General features: G+C 42.8%; 1 protein-coding gene across 10 annotated transcripts in view; it reads left to right on the top strand.

Annotated features, from left to right (window-relative positions):
* RFFL (ring finger and FYVE like domain containing E3 ubiquitin protein ligase) overlaps nt 1–16578 on the top strand; it is an 88444-nt gene that overhangs the window by 30656 nt on the left and 41210 nt on the right. The gene's annotated exons all lie outside the window — the stretch shown is intronic.

The following is a 16578-nucleotide window of genomic DNA, read 5'->3' as shown; positions in this document are numbered from 1 at the left end:
ATGATAAGATGGGATCTTTGACCTCCAGAAGATCAGGGAGGCAGATAAAGTGCTTTTGCCATGTGCATGATTGAAGGGTATGGAGAGGTGGAAGGTGAAGAAGCATAATAAAGTGATACTGTTATAAACTGGCTTGTAGATTGAGGGTGGCAGTAGGTAGGGCTAGCCTGGTGGATGTCCTCTATTTTCTCAGGAAGACCCCACAGGGTTTTGGTCAATGTGTTTTAGTTCTGGTTCTCAGGTCACAAAATTTGTTTTGTTACCTGGAAATGATCAGTCTTTTGGGGACAGCCCTGTATTCAGACTTGAGCTCAGTATGGAGTGAGTTTTTTACTCCAGAGTGAAGGAGTCCTTTCCTATTGACAGGATTCTGGATTTTGCTAGGGTATTGCTTTTCTATTTCAAGAGATCTGAGAAATGAAATTTAGTATCAAGCTTGCTTGGTAGCATAGAATCATAGAGTAGTTTGTGGGGGGGAAGTTAGAAAAAAACTAAGATTATCGGTTGCCTACTATATGCTCGTTACTGTACTAAGTGCTTTTGCATACAGTAGGACATTTAATTCTCCCAGTGGGCCAATTATCCCCAGTTTACAAATGAGAAGACCAAGGCTCTGTCCTAGCTGGTAAGGGGATAACTGAGATTGGAACCAACTCCTCCGGATTCTAAGAGCCTATTCCCCCAACTGCTACTACATGCAGTTCCCACTTAAGCTTCATGAAAGAACCTTGTCCTACCGCAGAGAAGATGATGCGGTTGTAGTATTTCTCTGCAGTATTTCTCTGCCTTGGGTGATTCTGGAGTCAAAATTGCTCCTTTCTATTTTTTTCTAGATTTTTCTAAGTTTGTAGATCACACTTTGATGTGGTGATCACGCTTTTTTTAAAAAAGTAATTTCTGAAATTTTAAAGTAATTTCAACATGGGGCTCCAAACTCACAACCTCAAGATCAAGAGCTGTGTGCTCTACCGACTGAGCCAACCAGGAGCCCCAATCATGTCCTTTGTTTAAATATGTTCATACCATCACCCAAGCCGTTTTATCCCCCTGTCTTCTTGCTTTTAGTTTGGAAGACATTGCATCTCTTTGGAGAGACTTTAAATATCTGCACACATTGATTTTGCATTAACTTTATTTTTTTTATTTTTTATTTTTTTAAAGATTTATTTATTTATTTATGAGAGAGAGAGAGAGAGAGAGAGAGAGAGAGAGAGAGGCAGAGACACAGGAGGAGGGAGAAGCAGACTCCATGCCGGGAGCCCGACGTGGGACTCGATCCCGGGACTCCAGGATCGTGCCCTGGGCCAAAGGCAGGCGCTAAACCGCTGAGCCACCCAGGGATCCCTGCATTAACTTTTATCTTAATTTTATGGGTTATGAGATTCCTCCAAGCTCCTGTCACCCTCCTTCCTTCCCCCTTTCCTTCTCCATTGGATTTAAACTCAAATTCTAAATCTGACTTCAGAATACTTGTCTGGCTCTAATCCAGTTACCAATTTAGCCATGGCTCTATGGATTGCTAGCTATTGTTATTGCTATGCCTCCCTTCATGCCCGCCTTCTATCTCAGATCAAATCCAGTTACTCACTGTACCTGTATGTCCTTCATTTCCTACACGGGTATCCTTGTTTCTGTTGTGTTTTTGGCTTGGAATGTCATTCCTCCTATGAAGCCACCTTGTCTGATCCCTCACTGGGAGTAATCACTTCTTCCTCTGGGTCTCATAGTAGAAAATTCTCTTTTATGGCTTCTTTATGGCAATACACTTTCTACTGTGTATTTCAGTGGTTTATGTACATGCCTTTATGTCTCCTACTAGACTGTAACCTCGTTGAGCAGATTTATCTGATTGACCTTTGTATCTCCTCTAGTGTCTGGTTCAGTTCTCTCTGCACATAGTAGGCATCCGGTGTCCATTGGATAACTAGATGAATGGATAAGCAGAATTTAAAATGTAAGTGTCTGCTCATTGATTTGGATTCCCCTGCTTCTTTGCTCCTCTTCTTCTTTTCTCATTTCTTTTTCTTTTCTGTTCAACTTGCTGGGTTTTCCCTTGCACTGACTCACCCAACTTGTTTTCACCACTCCCTTTTCTTACCCAAATTTTGCCTCATTCTTTCAGCATTAGCAGTCACTGTGTGGGAAGGCCACAAGCTGCTGGTCAGATTTTCTCCATCCTTTTGTGGCTTTATTCTGTCCAGGAATCTTATGACCAGCATGAGAACCGAGTGGTGATTACATTAAGATCTTAATAAAAAGACCATGTGTAAAGAGAACAGTCCTTAAGGTTTGTTATTTTGCCTTCAGTGGAAAACTTTCTGATCCACATTTCAAGGGAAAGGGAACAGAATCCTTGGGTACTTGAGAGGTAGATTAAGGCATATATTCACACTGTGGATTGTGGCACCCCAGAGGCATCTTATTTGACCAAAGAAATAAAGCTGGAAGCCACAGAAGCTTCCTCTAAGTCTTAGTGTTGAATCCTGGAATTTTTTTCAACAGCTGGAAGAAGCATTAGAGATTTGTGTCATTCTACCTTCCTATTTTCCAGATGAGAAAACAGACCCAAGGGGGCTAACTGATGTGTCCATAAAAACTGGGATATTCTCTGCCCAGCATTTACTCCCTACACTGAACATAGCTTGTGGCGGGGAAACTACACAAGCTCTTTGAAAGTCATGGAAATTTCACTTCAAGTGGAGTGAAAACCCTAAAACTGGAAAGCTTTTGCTGACAGGTGGACTCTGGTTGGTAGCTGGTTGGATAAGGGGGCAGTGTTCACCAGAAGGGCCCTTTTCTAACTCTTGTGATCACTTTGGGTGGTTCCCTTCCTGGGATCTGCTCAGTGAGGAATTCTGGCTGCTAGAAATCAGTTCCTTCTACTTTTGCAAAGGGGCCCATGTTTAATAATAAAAGCATTTGCAGTCTTCCTTGCTCTTTTCCCCAGCCCCCATATTTCAAGTTCTGTTTCAGGCTTAATTTTCTTATCTCAGTACGTATTTGTGTAAAGTTTTTATTACATAGGTCAGACGTCAGTAGGACCATAAGAGAGACAAAGTGGCTTAGAAGCTCATGATTGGTTTTTGGTGCTCTTTAGGTGAATCTTTTTTACCTGTCTCGTAGAATAATGTATTTTATTGTCTGTGAAATAGTGCTCAGTGAACCGGTTGTTGGCAGGTATGAAAGATTACCTATTTTGTGGCTAGGCAGCAGCAGTGTAAATAGATCAGCCTGCCCAGTACAGGAAGTCAAGTGCAAACAGGATGTGCTTGTCTTTACTGTAACTTTGTGTGTCTGTTTTGAAACGTGGTGTGGTTAAAAAGTTAAGACAGTATTTGAGCTTGATGGAAGATGTCTCTGTTTCTGGTTTGAAAAGGAGCTAAGACAACTAGGCCTTTACTGTTCCTTTCCTTTATACAGGTGTACATCTTCCTTTTAGGGATCTGGCTGTTCTTCCTGGAGCAGGATGGTTTTTCCTCACTTGGACCGGATTGCATCCATGTACTTTATAGAGCAAAACCCTTGAATTGCCTGCTGCTCTGTTACTTTTGGTAGAAGAGGGATCCAAGCTGTGCTTGGCTATTTATTTCTTAATAACAATAGGAAATCTTAGTTTGTAATTCACCAGCCTTTTAAATTACAGGTTTCTTTTGTTGGATTCCAGGATTTATTTATTTATTTATTTATTTATTTATTATTTATTTATTATTTATTTATTTTTTTTTAGATTTTATTTATTTATTCTTGACAGAAACAGAGAGAGAGAGAGAGAGAGAGAGAGAGAGAGAGGCAGAGACACAGTCAGAGGGAGAAGCAGGCTCCATACAGGGAGCCCGATGTGGGACTTGATCCTGGGTCTCCAGGATCACACCCCGGGCTGAAGGCAGCACTAAACCACTGGGCCACTGGGGATGCCCGATTCCAGGATTTCTAACACACCTTTTGAGTATTTCCTGAGTGTGGTAGTTTGCAAATTACCCTGGGGCTGTGTTAGTCTTTGAGTTGAAAATTTCCTTGAGCTTGGAGGCTAGATCTCTAATGCTAACTGTTGAACTGTTTTACCCTTCTAGGCAAGTTTCTGGAGAAGAGATTAAATAACAGTTTGGTTTTTGTTGGTGGTGGTGTCACTCAGCCAGTAAACAGTCTTAGAACCCTTAGAATCTCTCTTCTCATTCCTCATTGCTTCCCATTGCTGAAATCTGCTTTAATTATGTTCATCACCAGGCTGGATTGAAAAACTGGTGTGAAATAATCTTGAGATCCATGTAGATTATCATAACCACTTGAGCTATTCCAGAACAGGTCCATTCTGATGGTGTCCAACTATAAACTAATGAATATGGAGCTGGTGAAAGTCTGGGTAATGTTTTTTGTGCATTTCATATCCTTGCCACATTGCAGACTATCCTTCCGCTTTGTAATTCCAGGAGCAAATGGGTAAAGTAGCACATTTTAGCATCGATGAGAACAGCATTACAGTATCAGCACTATGACATTTTGATATAGGCACATGTTTCTTATCTTGAACCTGTCAAGGAGTGGTGAATATGAGCCAGTCTGCACTTTATTGTGGGATATACTTAGCAAAGAATAAAACCCAAAGACCAGGTCAAGCACAGGTGTTCATCCCAAAGAGAGAATATGATGAGAATTTGAAGGTTTTCTTTGTGGTATGAGGTGAACCAAAAATCTCCATTTCTTCTTCTTGGGATAGATAGTGGGGAATATCAAATCCTGGCAGAAACAGTAAACATTTCAGAAAGTCAGCATAATTTTCAGATTGAGATCAGACTTCAAACCAAGCCAAAGGTCTGTGGGAAGAACGGGGTGGTTGGTCTAGATTTATTTTGAATTCATCACAAAATCCCACTTGACTTCAGTGCAGCAAGGCAGTTATGGAGCACCAGGAGGGGCCAGAGGTGTATGTGTTCAGATCTCTGAATCTGGCGGACAAGAGGGTTGAGGATCTAAGGGAGAAAGTCTAAACTGGCTTCACTGTGGGAAAAGTAACAAATTTATGGGCATTGCCGTAGAATTGGGAATAAAAGTAACAGCCTAGGCTGCACGGAGGCCAAACCACCTCAGAACCCCCCCCCCCCCACACACACACACACACAAATTCTCCTGGGATTATTAAATTAAGAGCTGGTGGGAGGAGCCTGGAGTCCTTTCTTCAGTTCTTGTAGGTTCATTAGAAAATTACATTGAAGGGCTCCTGGGTGACTCAGTCGCTTAAGCGACTGAGATCAGCTCAGGTCATGATCCCAGGATCCTGGGATCAGGTCCCATGGTAGATTCCCTGCTCAGCAGGGAGTCTGCTTCTCCCTCTGCCACTCTTCCAGCTCGAGTGCATGCTCCCATGTGTACACTCTCTCTCTCAAATAAATAAATCATTTAAAAAAAACTATATTGAGCCTGATGTAAAGGTCTTTACATAAGTAGACGGGATAGAGCAGATAAATTTTGTCACTTTAAAGAACCTTGAAGAAGGTTTTCCTTGAATTATTTGTAGCCAGCTTTTACTGAGTGCCTGTTAGGTGCTAGGCTCTGGAGAAATGCTTGACATGCATTATTTTAATCCTTTCTATTATCCTTTAAATGTAGCAGGTTCTTTTATTTTTGAGGAAAATAAGGTTTTAAGGGATTAGATGACACCAGAGTCTAGAGTCCTCTTTGAGTCCACACTGCGTACATTTGGCTGCAGTAACTTTTGTGCAGTCCACTTCTGAAAGGCAAGCTGCATAATTTTGACCCTAGACAGAACTCATGTCCTGGAGCGCTGCCTTTCCCTGGGGCATTAGCTGTACCAGAAACCCACTATTTGAATCCCTGGCTTTGTTAACCATTGTTTTGTGTGTGTGTTTATTTTTCAGGGATTTTGTTTTTAAGTAATCCTCACATCCAGTGTGGGGCTCGAACCTACAACCCAGAGATCTAGAACCGCACACACTGAGGCAGCCAGGCGCCCCTCGCTAACACTGGTTACCCAGTAGTCTATCACTGTGATAGTAGCTGGAGAAAGCAACTGCTTGGGTCCAGAAAAGCCTACCTGGTAATCCTGTTTTCTGCACTAAGAGCACAGGCTTTTTATTCTTGATGAGCTTTGTCATCAGTTTTGATGGAAGAAGGATCCTGTGGTAATTAAACTGCAGGTCCGTTTATTCTGTTTTCAGCTTGTTTGAAGACTGTACTCTGAACTGCTTTCTCTCCTGATTGACTCGCCCTTTGGGGCAGAATGCCTGGGCTGAAATTAAATGTGTAGGTTTCTCTGCTGCAGTGTTCAATCTGTCATCTCTCCTGAACGCCACACTAAGAAGCAGCCATTTAATTGGTCAGACCCCGAGGGTGAGATTTTGGCACAAGTCCATTGGTTAGAATTACTTTTCCCTGAACTTCATAGCAGATGCTGAGGTCCCTCTGCAGATATTTGTCACAGACTAGTTGAAACCAGGGAGTTTTCAAGAACATTTATAACTTGTGATTATTGTGTATGTTTTTCACTTGTTTACAACAGTTATCACTTCAGGAAAAGAGCTCATTTATTACTAGCAGAAAGTGAAACCTCTCTCCTTTCTCCTTCTTCTTATTGTCGTTTTAACACTTTATGCTCCAATACCTTCTGCTGTGGTTTCTTCTTGTCTTGAGCTTCTCCTTCTCCATGGATGGGCTGTGCTTCTCGGCAGCCACAGGCAAAGCTCTGCTTAGACCTGGGTATATTTGGTAGAGCCTCTTCAATTTTTTTTTTTTTTGTTAAGATTTTATTTATTCATGAGAGACACAGAGAGAGAGAGAGAGAGAGAGAGAAAGAGGCAGAGACACAGGCAGAGGGAGAAGCAGGCTCCGTGCAGGGAGCCCGACGTGGGACTTGATCCCGGGTCTCCAGGATCATGCCCTGGACTGAAGGTGGCACTAAACGCTGAGCCACCCGGGCTGCCCAAGCCTCTTTGATTTCTAGCATTTCTTTTCTCTTATTTTACTTCTCCATGTATTGTTTTCATTTTAATTTGTATTCTTTGCAAAATGTATTTATTCTGAACCAAAGCCACTGGGAGGTAACTGATAACTTCTTTTTGCCTTTCCTTGTAGGGGGGAGATGGACATGGCCAGATCTTGTTCATCTTCGAGGCTGTCCCTTTCTGGCTTTCTAATGCTGTTGTAACTGATAATTTTAACATTTTTCTGTTACTTTTAGAAATTCAGTCTGCTAACCATTCTTGCTTTTCAAGTCATCTTAGCAGACACTTAAAAGCTTACCTTCACCAAGTGTGAGGTAGGCATGTTCTTATCCATTTTTTTCCTCAAGATACTGCTATGGTTATTTGGGTTTAAAACTCTTAAATTTGGGGCAGCCCCAGTGGCACAGTGGTTTGGCGCCGCCTGCAGCCCAGGGTGTGGTCCTGGATACCCAGGATCGAGTCCCATGTCGGGCTCTCAGCATGCAGCCTGCTTCTCCCTCTGCCTGTGTCTCTGCCTCTCTCTCTCTCTTTGTCTCTATTTCTCTCATGAATAAATAAATAAAATATTAAAAAAACTCTTAAATTTGCTCATCTTCCTGGAATCCTGATTGTGGAGTTTTGAAGTGTGAATTTGTCCTTTTTTTTTTTTCCCCTCTGTTGCTGTTACCACTAGTAAGACTTCAACAAATGCCTGGTGATTGCATTTATCTGGCACTAAGTCTAGAAATGAAGCTGTACACTCCTGTTTCATTCCCTTACCATGGGAGACACCTGCGTTATACACTTTGTTAGCCCATTGATTAAATCCAGTGCTGCTAGCTTACTTACTCCCTCAGAATGAAATCAACGATGTGGTGCGGGGCCCTTGCCTGGTTTGTTTTCTCAGAGTCATGGTACCTGGAAGAGGGCTTGGCTGAAAGTAGCACTAACCAGACAGATGAATGAGTTAAAGTTACCTGGAGGTGTACGAGATGCTGGAAGAGTACAGACAGGGTCAGAGGAGGTTTTCCTGAGGAAATAAGTGCTGCACAAGGAGGTCAAGACCAAGGGAATAGGTTGCAAGAGGTACCTGAAAATCAGAATAAGTTTGGGATTTGAGGGGCGGAAAGAGCAACAGTGGAGATGGAGCTAAGAGCCAGGAGGGTGAAGCCCTGAGCACTGATGATTTGCTTTCATCATTATTTAATGGGTACCAGTGAAAACACTTCTTAAAAGGAGAGCATTAGGTAGTTGAGACAATTAAGTCAAGAACTCCTCCTCACTGGAAAAGAGGTAGACAAGAATAGAAGCCAAAACCTTTTCTTTTTTTTTATTTTCATTTTTATTTCTTTTAAGATTTTATTTATTTATTAATGAGAGATACAGAGAGAGAGGCAGAGAGAGAAGCAGGCTTCATGCAGGGAGCCTGATGGGGGGGGGACTCGATCCCCGGTCTCCAGGATCACGTCCTGGGCCGAAGGCAGGCACCAAACTGCTGAGCCACCCACGCGTCCCTCTTCTTCTTTTTTTCTTTTTTTAAAGATTTATTGGGATCCCTGGGTGGCGCAGCAGTTTGGCGCCTGCCTTTGGCCCAGGGCGCGATCCTGGAGACCCAGGATCGAATCCCACATCAGGCTCCCGGTGCATGGAGCCTGCTTCTCCCTCTGCCTATGTCTCTGCCTCTCTCTCTCTCTCTCTGTGACTATCATAAATAAAAAAAAAAAAAAAAAAAAAAAGATTTATTTATTTATTCATGAGAGACCCAGAAAGAGAGAGAGAGGCAGAGACATAAGCAGAGGGGAGGGAGAAGCAGGCTCTTTGTAGGAGCCTGATAATGGGACTCCATCCCGGATCCCGGGATCACGACCTGAGCGGAAGGCAGCCAGCAAACCGCTGAGCCACCCAGGCGTCCCCTGAAACCTCTTCAATATGGGGATTAATACTTATCTTTAGAAAGTTGGGGATCTATTCGCAGCATGGGTACCCTGAAGTTGTAGTAGATTGGAAATGCAGATGATTTACTGGATGTCTAAGTTAAAATTCTGGATTCCCAGGGATAACTTTTTTTTTTTTTAAGATTTATTTATTCATAAGACACAAACAGAGAGGCAGAGACAGAAGCAAGCTCCATGCAAAGAGCCTGATATGGGACTCAAACCCAGGAATCTGGGATCATGCCCTGAGCCAAAGGCAGGCGCTCAACCGCTGAGCCACTCAGGCATCCCATCAGGGATGACTTTTTTTTTTTTTTAAAGTTTATTTTTTTTTAAAGATTTTTTATTTATTAATTCATAGAGACACAGAGAGAGAGAGAGAGGCAGAGACACAGGCAGAGGGAGAAGCAGGCACCATGCAGAGAGCCTGACGTGGGACTTGATCCAGGGTCTCCAGGATCATGCCCTGGGCTGCAGGCGGCACTAAACCGCTGTGCCACTGGGGCTGCCCAGGGATGACTTTTTGTCTGCTATACCTTTTACAAGGTTCCCAAGCATTGAAAGGGTAGATTTCCATGGTCTCTCCTGCAGGCAGCTCATTTTGCTTTTTCTCTTGAGCACAAAGCACACAGGCCCTGAGTTACTAGTGCTCTGGGGAGAGAGTTGGGGATGGTGAAAGCATCCCTCTCTTTCCACAGGACCACAAGGTAATTCTCCTATAGCTGTGTGACCCCAATCCAGTTAGCCAACCCTGAGGGCCCAGCCTCTGGGTTTACAAAAGGAACATTTTAATTCTGATGTTTCCAGGATTATTGTATTAAAATAGACAATAGATGCAGACAAAACCACTCACTTGGCATGTTTTAGGTGTTTTATAGTTTTTTTAATTTTTTTATTTATTATTATTATTTTTTACTTTTCCTTAAAAAATAATATTTTCTAGGATCATGTGAGACGGGACTTCTGAACCCCTGAGTCTGAATACATTCTATTTCCGCCATTTCTACCTTTGAAATAACAGCACAGGGAATTCTCTCACCTAAAGCTTTGATCCTTTATATTAAAGTCTACCTTGGGAACTGGAGTCCTAGTATCTTTGAAGTCTGACATCTCAGTGTGAATGGAGGCTCTGGGAGCCGGTTTGGAGAGAGGCAAACATTTAAATCATTAGCCCCATGCCTTATTATAATGCCTACCATTTGCTGAATTTCCAGTACCATCTTCTCTTTATATAATGTTAGAAAGCTCGTTAAGGTATGCTCCCTCTTTTTATTTTTTATTTATTTTATTTTATTTTATTTTTTAAAAATATTTTATTTATTTATTCATGAGAGAGAGAGAGAGAGGCAGAGACACAGGCAGAGGGAGAAGCAGGCTCCATGCAGGGAACCTGACGTGGGACTCGATCCCGGGTCTCCAGGATCATGCCCCGGGCCGCAGGCGGCACTCAATGCGCTAAACCGCTGCACCACTGGGGCTGCTCCTATGCTCCCTCTTTCTACTGAGCCACCTACTGTGTGTCCAGCCTATGAGGTTTAGGTTAGTTTATTCCTGTTCCACTGATGCTCAGAGAGGCCACTTTCTCAGGCTCATTCAGTTACTTAGTGTTAGAGCCAGGATTTAAGATCCTGTCTGAGTCTAAAACCAAAGTAAAACATCGTTGGGAATTGTTTTTAGACCTCTTTTTTTTTTTTTTTTAAGATTTTTAATTTATTCATTCATTTGAGACAGAGAGAGAGAGAGAGAGAGAGAGGCAGAGACACAGGTAGAGGGAGAAGCAGGCTCCATGCAGGATCACGCCCCGGGCTGAAGGCGGTGCTAAACTGCTGAGCCACCCGGGCTGCCCTAGACAAATTTTCTTTATTTTTATTATTTTTTTTAAAGATTCTATTTATTAATTTGAGAGAGCATCTGAGAGAGACCAGGAGCAGAGGGGAGAGGTAGAAGCACACACCCTGCTAAGCAGGGAGCCAAACCTGGGAATCGATCCCAGGACCCTGAGATCATGAGCAGAACTGAAAGCAGACACTTAACTGACTGAGCCACCCAGGTGCCCCATAGGAAATTCTTATCTAGGAAATACACATTATCCACTACCCATGTCCTAAGAACTGCTTCGGAAGCTGTAAAATGTCTATTAGGATTTAAAGCCTTTGGAAATGTTTTCCTCTGCTGTGATCCAGCCTTTGTGAAAGATCCCTTGTTTATGTCCAGTGGGGCTGCTGATCTGATTCAATCAGGTCTTGGATTCTAGGGTTCCACAATATTCCTGTCTTCTCTGTGACTTAGCTGTTCAGAATTCTTTATTCTAAAATAAATGTCTCAGAAATGACTTCAACATCACAAAGAACATGCTTCACTGTTGCAGGTGCAGCACGAGACCAGTGTGCACTGGTATACTCTGGCTTGCTTCCTCGCAGAGCAACAGTTGCCCTATTTCACGTTCATTGTGTTGTCACCAGCAGTTTAAATCTTCCCCAGGCAGGGTGAGCACTGTAGGCAGGTTTACTAGAAAATTCTAATTGCAACTCAGAGATTCTGTTTTATTTTATTTTTTTATTTTTTATTTTTTAAAAAATTTTTATTTATTTATGATAGTCACACAGAGAGAGAGAGAGAGAGAGGCAGAGACATAGGCAGAGGGAGAAGCAGGCTCCATGCACCGGGAGCCTGACGTGGGATTCGATCCCGGGTCTCCAAGATCGCGCCCCAGGCCAAAGGCAGGCGCTAAACCGCTGCGCCACCCAGGGATCCCGAGATTCTGTTTTAAATTAAAGCATTTTGAGGGATTTTAAGTTTCCTTTCAAACTTATTTAAAAAAAAAACAACAACAACTTATTTTTTAAAAAGTAAGCAGCCTTCCAAGTTGAGAGATGATTTTAAATTTCGGGTGAGTTTTCAAGATAAGGATTGATTCTTGATTGTGTGGGTGATATGATCAGCTGTGCCAGACCCCCCCATACAGCCCCGTCCCTTAGGTGGTAGGAAATTCAAGCTTGGGGTGACCAGAGAGAGAAAGAATGAGAGGCATGTTGGGCTTTCCAGCCAGTAGTCACTACTGAAGACTTAGGCTGTCACCATTTTATAGTTTAATGATAATTTCTTTTAATGTGTTATTTATTGATTACTTACTACAGGTTATGAATATTATTTTTCATCTCTACACTTGCCTCCCAACAGGGAGGGATTATCCCTTTTATACAGTTGAGGAAACAGACTCAAAAAGCTGAAGTGACCCCTCCAAAGTTACCCAACCTTTGTTTTTTATAAAGGACTTTTTTCATAGTCCCTTTATGTCACTGTAAATGTTGACAAAATGCTTTGGGCCCTAAGGGGAGATAACTAGTACTTGCCTCATTGGCTGTATTGATAAAATACTTGAATGTTCCTCTGACCTCCGTTTGTTCATTCCACCAATTTGGGTGCCTGCTGCAAGGTGGCACTGTGCTAGATGTGGATTAAAAAGCAAAGACAGATGAGGTCCCTGCCCTTGGAGGTTCCAGTCTGCAGGTAGAGACAGGCTGTAAACAAACATTTATAATGACAGATTATGGCAGTCCCCAGGAGGGTAGTGGAAAGGACAAGGAGGGAGCCTGTGACTGAGGGGGATTCCTCTTATGTGGGTGGCATGGGAGTCCCACCTGAATAATGAGGAGCATGGCATAAATCAGGCAAGTGGACTGGGACTGGTGGGATAGGCCTTTTAACCATGCCAGGAGTTGAGTTTTCCTTCTAAACTGCAATGGGGGTGGAGTGCCTGGGTGGCACAGTATGTTAAACATTCAACTCTTGGTTTTGGCTCAGGTCATGATCTTGGGGTTGAGGTCATGAGTTTGAGCCCGGCTTTGGGCTCCGTGCTCAGCGGGGAGTCTAGTCTGTTTGAGATCCCCCCCCCAAAATAAATAAATCTTAAAAAAAATAATAGAATACAGTGGGACACTATTTACGAACTGTGTGTGTGTGTGTGTGTGTGTGTGTGTGTGTGTGTGTTGGGAAGAAAGAACTGGAGAGGCAAAATGGAAGCTGGGAAACTAGTTAGGAGCAGTTCTTTCATCCAAGACACCATTTTAGACTTTGGAATTACAGTAAAACACAAAATCCCTGCCCTCATGTATTTTGTTAATTCTAGTTAGGAAAGGCAGTTAACAAGTAAGCCAGTGATATCTGTTAGTGCCAACTCTTATGCATGACATTAGAAAATGACATTTAAATTGAGGGGTGAATGGCAAGAGAGAGAGCCAAGTATGTGGTATCCTGGCAAGAGGAGTCCAGGCAGGACTTTTCCAGGAGCATACAGCAAAAGGGTCTAAGGAGGGAAATGTACATAATAGATCAGAGACGGCGACTGAGATCACTGCTGGGGGCCAGGTAGGATGAGGAGAGGAATTTATGAATCTTCAGCTTAAAAATAGTATCCACAGCCACCTGACAGGCTCTCCTTGGGAGATAATATGGACAGAAAGGGTGCCAGAGACAGCCTGGGAGCTCCTACCATTGAAGAACAGAGGGAGGGGGAAGAATCAGCAAGGAGGCTTTGAGGCAGAAGGCAAACCAAGGGTGCAGAGCTGTTGTCCTTTCAAGGAGGAAGGAAGCAGGGCACGTGGGTGGCTCAGTCAGTTGAGTGTCTGCCTTCAGCTTGGGTCATGATCTCAGAGTTCTGGGATCAAGCCCATTTCGGGCTTTCTGCTCAGCAGGGAGTCTGCTTCTCCCTCTGCCTGCCACTTGGCCTACTTGTGCTCTCTCTCTCTCTCTGTCAAATAAATAGATCAAATCTTTGAAATCTTTAAAAAAAAGAAAAAAAGGAAGAAAGGGTCACTCGTGTCTGGTACCGCTGGGATGTTGAGTAAGAGGAAGATAAGTGTCACTTGGATCTGGGATTCCTTGGTGACATTGCAAAGAAGAGATTATTAGGTGAAATGGTTCAAGCAAGACTGGAGAGGGTTAAAGAGTGAATTTGAGATTGAGGAAGTGGAGTCCATTGTTTGGAGAAATTTCAATGTAGAGGAGAGCAGAGAAAAGGACCTTTACTAAGGAGTAGGGGATTAGGGGTCAGAGTATTTTGTCACTGGTTTTTACAAATCATCTACTAGATGCTTTAAAAAACTTTTGATTGAAATATAAGTAGAGAGGGGCACCTGGGTGGCTCAGTGGTTGAGCGTCTGCCTTTGGCTCAGGGTGTGAACCCGGAGTTCTGGGATTGAGTCCCACATTGGGCTTCCTGCATGGAGCCTGCTTCTCCCTCTGCTTGTCTCTACCTCTCTTTCTGTGTCGCTCAGGAATAAAATAAAATCTTAAAAAAAAGAAAAGAACTATAAGTAGAGAAGTACACCAATTTTAAGTGTATGGTTTAAATTTTTCACAAAGTAAACATCTGTGTATATAACCAGCACTCAGACTGAGAAACCAAACATCAGAAGCCCCCTGTGTCCCCTCCCATTTACTTTCCTACCCCAAGGATAACCGTTACCCTATTTCTAACACCACAAATTAGTTTGCCTGCTTTTTGAATTTTGTATAGATGGAACTGTTTAGGATGTATTCATTTGTATCTGTCTTCCTTAACTCATCATTGATCTGTATTGTTGTATGTAGCACTAGTTTGTATATTCTCATTGCTGTATGAAAGTACTGTAATTTGTTTATCCATTCTGCTGTTGATGGACATTTGGATTGGTTTCCAGCTTTGGGCTGTTAACAATAGTACTGCTATGAACCTTCTTGTGTACTCCTTTTGGTGAATGTATTTCTGTTAGGAATATACCTGGAAGTGGAATCGCCAAGCAGTGGGGTGTGTGTGTTACTAGTTTACACTGTGTGTTGTACCAGTTCACACTGTGTGTGTGTGTGTGTGTGTGTGTGTGTGTGTGTGTCGTACCTGTTAACACTTCTGCCAGGAATATTAGACTTCCAATTGCTTTAAATCCTTTCCAACACTGGCTAGTATCCAATTTTCCCATTTTAGCCATTCCAGTGGGTGATTGGTGGTAACACATTTGGTTGCACTCTGTATTTCCCTCATGACAAGGGGGATTTTTAAAGATTTATTTATTTATTCATGATAGACACAGACTGAGAGAGAAAGGCAGAGACATAGGCAAGGGAGAAGCAGGCTCCTCTCAGGGAGTCTGATGTGGGACTCGATCCCGCATCCCGGGATCAGACCTGAACCAAAGGCAGGCGCCCAACTGCTGAGCCACTCAGGCGTCCCAAGGGTGAGTTTTTAAATCTGAGAGATCCTGGAGCATGCCTGTGTGCTGATGGGAAAGCTTCCATAGAGATGGAAAGCAAAAAACTCTTGTATACTCTGCAGCCCATTCCCCTCATACTGATTTTATTATTATTAGATTGATTGCAGAATCAGGAATACTTGTAGCCTGCAAAGCACTGGCTTCCTGGTGTAAGCGACTTAAGTTCACATCCTGGCTTTCCTACCCTCTAGCTATGACCTTTAACAAGTTATTTAACCTTTAACAAGTTATTTAACTTCTCAGAACCTTGGTTTTGTCACCTGAAAATGGGATGAACGAATCTAATCTGCCTTGCCAGAATTGTGAGGGCCACATGATAAAGCACTAGATAGTCCCCATAGCTCAGTGACCGGCAGATAAGGAGCATTCTTCCAGTGGAGAATGACTGCTTTCTTCTTTACTTCTCAAAACATGTAATTACTTATCATTTATTTCAAAGAGGCATAGCTAAGCCATATCGATAGGCTATGATAGGCTTTCATAGTGTTTCCTTTCAAAGTCATTGCAATTATACTTTAATTGCTTTTTAAGGATAATATACAAGGTAAAGCAAAGCCCATTCTGTATTAATGATCCACAATGTGGAATACTTTTCCTAGTGCACTTACAGCCCAGCTGCTTTGAACAATTCTGGGAATATGGTAGTGACAGCAGGCAGGCTTGCCACGTAGCTGCTTTCTGATTTGCCATGTCAGAAAGGGTCTTCTTTGAGGGTTGTGGGCATCATAATTAGGTTTTTTAAAAAGAATTTTTGTGAAGTCTTACACAGTAGGTTCACCATAAGTACATTAATTCCAAGATCTTGCGTCTGTGTAAAGCCCTTTGTTGCAGAAGTACCTTGGCACACAGAGCAGTTAATTAAAATCAGAACAGATTGGATGAGAACCTTGGGGACTTGACTTTACTGCCTTCGATTTTGGTGGTTAGCAAGGTGGTTTGATATTGCATTGCACACTAGCACTTACTTTACTAGGGCACTGACATTCTGACCCTTCTACTCCATGGGTCCATTCTGATCCTTCTCTCCTCCTTGAGAAAGCCCATGACAACCACTGATCTGCTTAAAATTATTTGCCTTGGGCAGGTGAACAAGTGGAGAAGTGACTGTTTTAGAATTACTTAGAATTCTAGGACTTAATGGGGAGAAATCACATTATCTCCCTTCTTGCCTCTAACTATGACTGTACTCAGCCTACCTGGGATAGGTCATTTATCTTACCCTGTTATTAAAACTGTAATTTTCCTGTTCAGCAGAGCTTAATCTCCCAAGAAATCCCATATACTTGTCAAGCTGACAAACTCCCACGTGCCGACTAGCTGCCCTGGCCCTTACTGCAGGGCTCCTCCATGGGGAAGAGCAAGTTTTCTTGTTTCCCCTCAGCACTACATCTCGCCTCATTCTTAGGCAGAGTGAAAGAGGAGAGGCTGGCAGGTTTCAAACAAGCTCTGTAGGTGACAGCA

This window comes from Canis lupus, chromosome 16 (genome assembly GCF_048164855.1).
Source record: "Canis lupus baileyi chromosome 16, mCanLup2.hap1, whole genome shotgun sequence".
NCBI lineage: Eukaryota > Metazoa > Chordata > Mammalia > Carnivora > Canidae > Canis > Canis lupus.
Note: the sequence above shows the minus strand (reverse complement) of the source record. Positions and strands in the feature narration are given on the sequence as shown.